Source organism: Hibiscus syriacus, unplaced genomic scaffold (assembly GCF_006381635.1).
Source record: "Hibiscus syriacus cultivar Baekdansim isolate YM2019G1 unplaced genomic scaffold, ASM638163v2 tig00110482_pilon, whole genome shotgun sequence".
NCBI classification, from domain to species: domain Eukaryota; kingdom Viridiplantae; phylum Streptophyta; class Magnoliopsida; order Malvales; family Malvaceae; genus Hibiscus; species Hibiscus syriacus.
In genome coordinates this window covers 4,440,668-4,447,470 of record NW_024062758.1, presented here as the reverse complement: position 1 = coordinate 4,447,470, position 6,803 = coordinate 4,440,668, and the positions used below count along the sequence as shown (strand labels likewise).

Sequence of the window (6,803 nt, the reverse complement as noted above, 5' to 3'; positions counted from 1 at the left end):
TATTGAAAATTTAGAAAATAGGATTAGTAAAATAAGAATAGTATGAAAGTTCAGTTATCAAATAGGTAATTTACCCAATCTTAAATTTAATGCCGAATAATTTCTCTGCCCTCTTTTGTAAAAAAAAAACTCAGTTTTTCAATTTATATAGAAGTATTTATGAGAATCAATCATACAAACAATATCTAATAAAATAAAGTTATTATCAATATTCTAAAAATTATACTTAATCGTATTGGTCTGATCACTAATGGATAATAGTTAAATAAAACATTGAAATTATAAATAAAGATTTTAATTTAATCATGAAATAGTTTTTAATCAATTTTTATTATGATTTATGAGTTTTTAATCATTGTGGACGAAGAGAGTTGGCAAACAGAGCTAATCGAGTGAATTTGTTTCAGAATACACAAGCATCACCTTGAATGGGATATTGTTTTAACAACAAAGTTTCTTGATTCGTGCTGAGGTGAGGGGTGTTTTAATCAAAACTCACTTCAGATGAATAGCCCCGATATCAAAATAAAGGAACAATATCATTAATAACAAAGTTAGCTGGTATTTCGTTGGGAATATTATCCTAAGAACATGAAAACAAAACAACTAACCTGGCACCACTTACAGTAAGAAACAAACATCTACACTAGAAAGCCTAAAAAAATAAACATCATTATCTAGAAAATGACCGGCACACACGACTACATTAACCAACACAAACAAATACAGGACTGCCATATCAACGCGGTGCAGTCGAATCATACTGTAGATATCCAGGCTTGGGTTATACTGTTTTTCCATACCCAGCAGCTGCACTACCTGGTGCTGCTGCTGCTGCGGCATAACCCCCAGACTGGGGAACAGACTGATCATAGGTAGGTTGAGCTGCTGTTGTTTGAGCATAAGTGGCCTGGCCACTGGTCGGCTGTTCACCATATGTTGCGGCAGGGGCACCACCATAACCAGAATCTTGGGCCCCTTGATATCCATAACCTGCATTGTTTGGAGCTTGTTGCTGTTCGGAGTAACCTTGTTGTGATGGTGGGTATTGACCATACCCACCAGTACTTGGTTGAGCATATGCGGTTGGCTGACTGTAACCAGCAACAGGCTGGCTACCTTGCTGCAGATAAGCCTGGCCAATAACAGGTGGAGGCTGACTGTATCCATCACTAGGTGGTGCAGAGCCATAAGGAGGATAGCTTTGCTGTGTGGGCCCGCTTGATGCATATGGGTATTGCTGCTGTGGAGGCACATTCGGACCATATGACTGCGCAGTTGGACCTTGATATGGTACTTCTCCGGGTTGATTAGTTGGAGGATCATATGATTGAGGTCCTTGTGATTGCATGGCGTATGATGATGGCTTGCCATATTGCTGCTGAGGGGCATACCCAGGTTGAGGACCTGGCTGAGTATACCCATATCCTCCATAAGGATGCTGGACTGGGGTATGATTTTCATACTTTTCTTCATATCCATGTCCATAGCCATGCTGGGGAGCAGCTTGAGAATAGGGTGGTGGATGTGCATAATCTCCCGGACCACGAGGCTGTCCATAATTATAATTTGACTGAGATGGAGCAGGAGCAGGCCCAGATCCATGCCCAGGGATTGAAGTCAAATGTGGATTAGACACCCCTCCTTGCCTACCGTAGTAATCATAACCTCCACTCTGTGAAGGTCCCTGCATATTATGAGGCCTCTGCTCCCAACTAGGACCAAAGTTGCTCCTTGGGGCCATTTGGTGAGAAGGGTAGCCACCATAAGGAGGTTGATAATGAGAGTTCTGAGATGGATATGGTCCTCGTTGCTGATAATCATATGACCCTATTTGAGAAGGATGGCCACGGGGACCCCACTGAGGTGGACCACCGGTTCCCCGAGGTCGATAGCCCTGCTGACTGAAACCACCAGAATGAGGTGATGGCCTGACATTCTATACATTAAACAAAATAGCAAGTTAGATAAGAAGGAATTTCATTCACCAAATTTGGGGGAAAAAAAAAGGTAGAAAGCAAGTCCCCATATCATGTTTAACCATGTTAAACCAACCAAACAGGTTACAAGGTCACCTCTTGGTTAAAACAGGAAGCATGTACTAAACAGCAACAATGATGAGAGCAATACTATGTAAAACATAAATGAGAAATAAGCAGAGGTGTCTGCCAAACCACATCTTGAATCAAACTTTTTTGGAAGCAAGGCAATAAATATGATCACCTATTTGACATACTAAATCTCTAAACAGACAAATCTCACCAACCTGTACTGCACTCCATAACAAACGGCCAAAAGATCAGAGCTACCAATTATCAAAGACTACAGAGAAGAGATTAAATGTTAATTAATAATTAAGGACTAGGATGAGGCTTGATGAGTTGGCCAAGATTAATTTGAATTCCATATCTTTCAGGCATCTTGAACTACAACAACGATATGTTATGACTTTAACATAAAGATCATGTCATCCAAGTGATGTAGCATGATGATGTAAAATGTAACACCACGTCAATTCTTTTTTGACCTTATAGCAATAAACTTTAGTACAACTCTACACATTAGAGGACAAAGTATCATATTTTCAGCATGGTATCAAACAACATTCAAGATGATACTGATCCAACATACATTTCAGACATGATGACTTCACCAGGGTACTTCTTCCAACACATCTCAAGCATAGAACATGGAGGCCTCTCATGCAGTCTCACTACATATTATTTTTAATTTTCAAGTCTCAAAGCAATCTTACCAACTATTAACATCTTGCAATGTGAGTTTAATGCCAGATACCTCTCTTCACTGGATGAAAGGGAATAGTGGTTGTCTATTGCTACACCAAGAAAGCAATGCTGACCCCATGGAAAAGGTACCCAATCTGCAGATTTCAAAGCCAACGAGTTCGAAATTGGCACCTCCAACATAAATAAAGCATGGCAACCGGCATCTTGGATTGAATACATTATCATCCTAATAGCACTTAAGTGATGTTGGCAATGGATAATTCACTCTCTTTGTTCAGGAAAAAAAAAACTCACTCCCAGTAATGAAGTCCTCATCAAGTCGGATGACAATGTCTCATAGAAGAAAATGCAGTTCACTATAACTGATTGGTTGCTTTGGCAAATCCATTTAAGGAGATAGATTTATACCAACTCAATAAAATATGAGACTTGTTTCGATATTTGCTAAAAGGAAAACCATCTACACACCAATGGTGAAGATAATAATTTCAACAAATCAGGTTACAGGGTTTCCAAATGTCCTATTCGGAAATATTTAAGAAAATTAACTCACATGATAGCCAAATAGATACATGACAACATTCTAGCCCTGCTTCAGGATTTAAAACTTCGGTACCAATGTATGTAATCCTCCGCTAAATCCTATGTCATAAAGGGCATATTTTATCTGGGAAGAGAAGGGGGGGGGGGAACCCCCACACATCCAATTCCACAAGTATGTTCTTGAAACAATGTCATTTAATTGGAATACACGTGATCCTATCAAATGTTTCTGGCACATGCTGAGAATGACATATTAAGTTACAACCACAACAACCAAACCTCCAAATAACCACCTTTGCAACTCCAGTAATTCCCATATATTAAATCTACAAGGAAAACATGCAAGAAATATCCAATCTACTCAAAAAGTAACATCTTGCTCATGGCGTACTGACATGTAATAACCAGCCTCAGCCATACCTTAAATGTTTAGATGTTTTTCAGCCATCAGCGCAAAAATATAATTAATATTGGATGAAACAAAGCAAAATTAAACAAATGATTGGATTGAGAGATCAAAGGTAACAAATATTTATAGTAATTCCCACTTCCCTAATTCATGTATGCCAAATCTACCAGGAAAGTATGCAAGAGAAATTCAGAGCTACACAAACAATAATATATTACTCATGAAATGTTTTGACTAGCCTCAGACACATCTTAAATGTTTTCATGCCATCTGAACAAATATATAATTAAAATTGAAACGGAACACGGCACATGAATGGATTGAGAGAACAAATATCACACAAATTTATACAAGTTCATTGTAGGTAATTCAACAACTGAACCACTTTTTCAAAGTAGATACTTCAGCTCCAGTGACAAAAAATTAAACACACACACACAGAGGGTGCAGTTAAAATACTACTAGAAAATAAATTATAAAGAAAAATATGCAAGGAAAAAAAAGGCAAACCTGATTCATAACATCTTTTATCATTTCTCTGGCAATTTCAATTTGCTTCTTATCCCCAGTTACCCTCACTGTCCTTTCTTTTGATCCATCCCCTTCTGGGAGATGTTGTGGTATCAACTAAAAAGATATCAAATTGTCAGATTGGCAGGACCAGTTTTGCATACCTTTAACCCTTACTGGGACATATAAATATCAAGTACCTGAATTTGAGATTAAACCAACCTGAAACAGGTAAGGTAACATACACCATTTTGAAGACTAAGGCATCTTTTAACAGGTGTGATAATGTGCGAGCACCTATATGCCAGTGCTTCCAGGTAAACATACAGTAAAACAAAGAAAAATGAAAACCTTCTCATTTGGAACTTGTATCTCAATTTGATCAGCAGCACCAGCAGCCTGTGTGGTAGCAAGGCCCCTGGCTACTAGGGAAGGAGAACCCCCAGCTTCAGCCTGAAACAAATACAAACATCAAATTAATACAAGAAACAAAGGGTAAAAATTTGGGCAGTAGAAAGGGGGGAGGACAGGGTAAATGATGAACGCATGGAGCTAGATATGAATAAACAAATTTCAGAAACAGTGTACAACCTCTGCTATGACAGCACTTATAAGATTCTCAGCTTTTTTTATGCTACTTAAAGTTCCAATTATTTCCAAAGGTCTTGTAGGTGCATCCCGATCAGCATCTGCATCCCTCATAATTTGAATTTTTGCACCCGAGTTGTATTGCAAGTACCTTATAGTATCCCCTGCCTTGCCAATGAGAACACCAACCTGCACAAGCATATGATAAATAAAAATCACAACACAAACTTCCAAAACAAACTCAAGTTGAGCCTTTTTCATTAAATCACGAGCACTGAAGCAATGATCATTAGTGTGGTGGCACTGTAATAAACAGGAAGTAACATTGTCTGGAAAACAAAATGTTTTGTAATAATGAAGAGGTCGTAAGGCATTGTTTGGATAACAAAAAAATGGTATAGTTCACCAAACATTGAACAAAAAATGCAGAATACACATTTTATGAAGTTTAGAGCTTAGACACATAATGATTCCTTTCAAATGATGAGATTTAACAGATGACATTGAGCTTCAGAGAGCAAGGGAACAAAGAGATATCCTAGCATTGATGGAAAAGTTGACATCAGATAGTTTTCTTTATATGACATGATAAACGGATTATAGTACAAAAGGGTTTGTTAATGTTTGTTTAAAGAAACTACAACCAAATTAACCTAGTTTACACCCAGTAAAACAATTCACAATGAGACAGCTTAAAAAATTTAGTCAGCATACCTTAGCATTAGGAACCTCCATTTTGCGAGTAATAGTTGAACCATCATCAACCTCCTGCTGGGGCAACTCATCAGGTTGCTCAGTATCCTCTTTAGTGGGTTCTTGACCATTATTTGCATCAAAACGCTCAACGTTACCTAAATCAGCATCAGCAGTTTCAAGATTATCTGTAGACTGCTGACCTGTTTCCTCTGTAGTTCCTTCAACTTGCTCGGGTTGTACAGTATCATGAGCCTCCTTTGGAAAAGTGTCATCATCCTCTGCTTGCTTGTTAACCTCAGTTTGCGCAGGAGCCTCCTCTTCCTCCTTTGCAGGCTCATCCAATTCCTCAGCCTGGAACCCATTCTCACAGGCTGTTATGTTAAGCATAAGAATCATAGAATTAGAACAGTTAGATATGTCAAGCAACAATGAGATAAACTAGTTCTAAACCATATTTTGTTTTTGTGATTGATTTAGCTATTTCTTTTTGCTTTCTGCACAAAATTGAAGAAAAAAAATAAAGGTGATTAATACCACATTTTCTATTGTTAAAAATTAACATCAAACTTTCCAAACTTCACATAATGCATTTCTACATTTCAATCATAGGCTCCAAACATTGGCTCTTACTTTTAAAACAAGTAAAGGCAAATAACAGAAAAAATAAGTATAAAAATAAATAACAACTAAACGCAGATTAATTTTCTCACTTCATATTCACCTGTCACATAAAATCTCAAATCTTAAACATCTTTAATTTTCTAAAACAAAAATCATAGAAAACAGCAAGGAAACTCTAGAGCTGTCGTTTTAATCCCATAAATACATTACTAAAATTGAATATAAAATCAAATGAGAAGTAAAGAACAGAGAACATTTTCATTACCCAAGGCACCGGTATTATCTTCGTATAACCTAGGGCGTTTGGCGTCGTACGAATCAGATGGTGTCACATCGTTATCTTCGGCATCAGGGTCTACAGGAGAGCCAGGAGGCATGTCGACAGGGGGATCTTGGGGTTCGAGATCCTCAAGTTTCCGTTTATGATCGGAAGGGGCGGGGCTGGGTGCAGCGGCTACGGCATCTTCCTCCGCCATCAAAATGTACGAAAAAGGATAGCTAATCTAGGGTTTTGAGAAGAAAGGACAAATTGCAAAGCAATGAGAGGAAGAAAGTGCTGGATGAGGATCGAAGAAGTGATGAAAAATCGAGCTCGTTGGCTGTAACTGTAAGTATTAGGGTTTAAGGCTGATTTATATTGAAAAAAATATCACAATTCACAATTTCTTTTTTCCCTTATTTTGGGGAAT

General features: G+C 37.9%; 1 pseudogene; it reads right to left on the bottom strand.

Annotated features, from left to right (window-relative positions):
- Positions 1-724: 724 nt before the first annotated feature.
- LOC120128972 lies at positions 725-6,704 on the bottom strand (annotated as a pseudogene).
- Between the last annotated feature and the right edge of the window lie 99 nt (positions 6,705-6,803).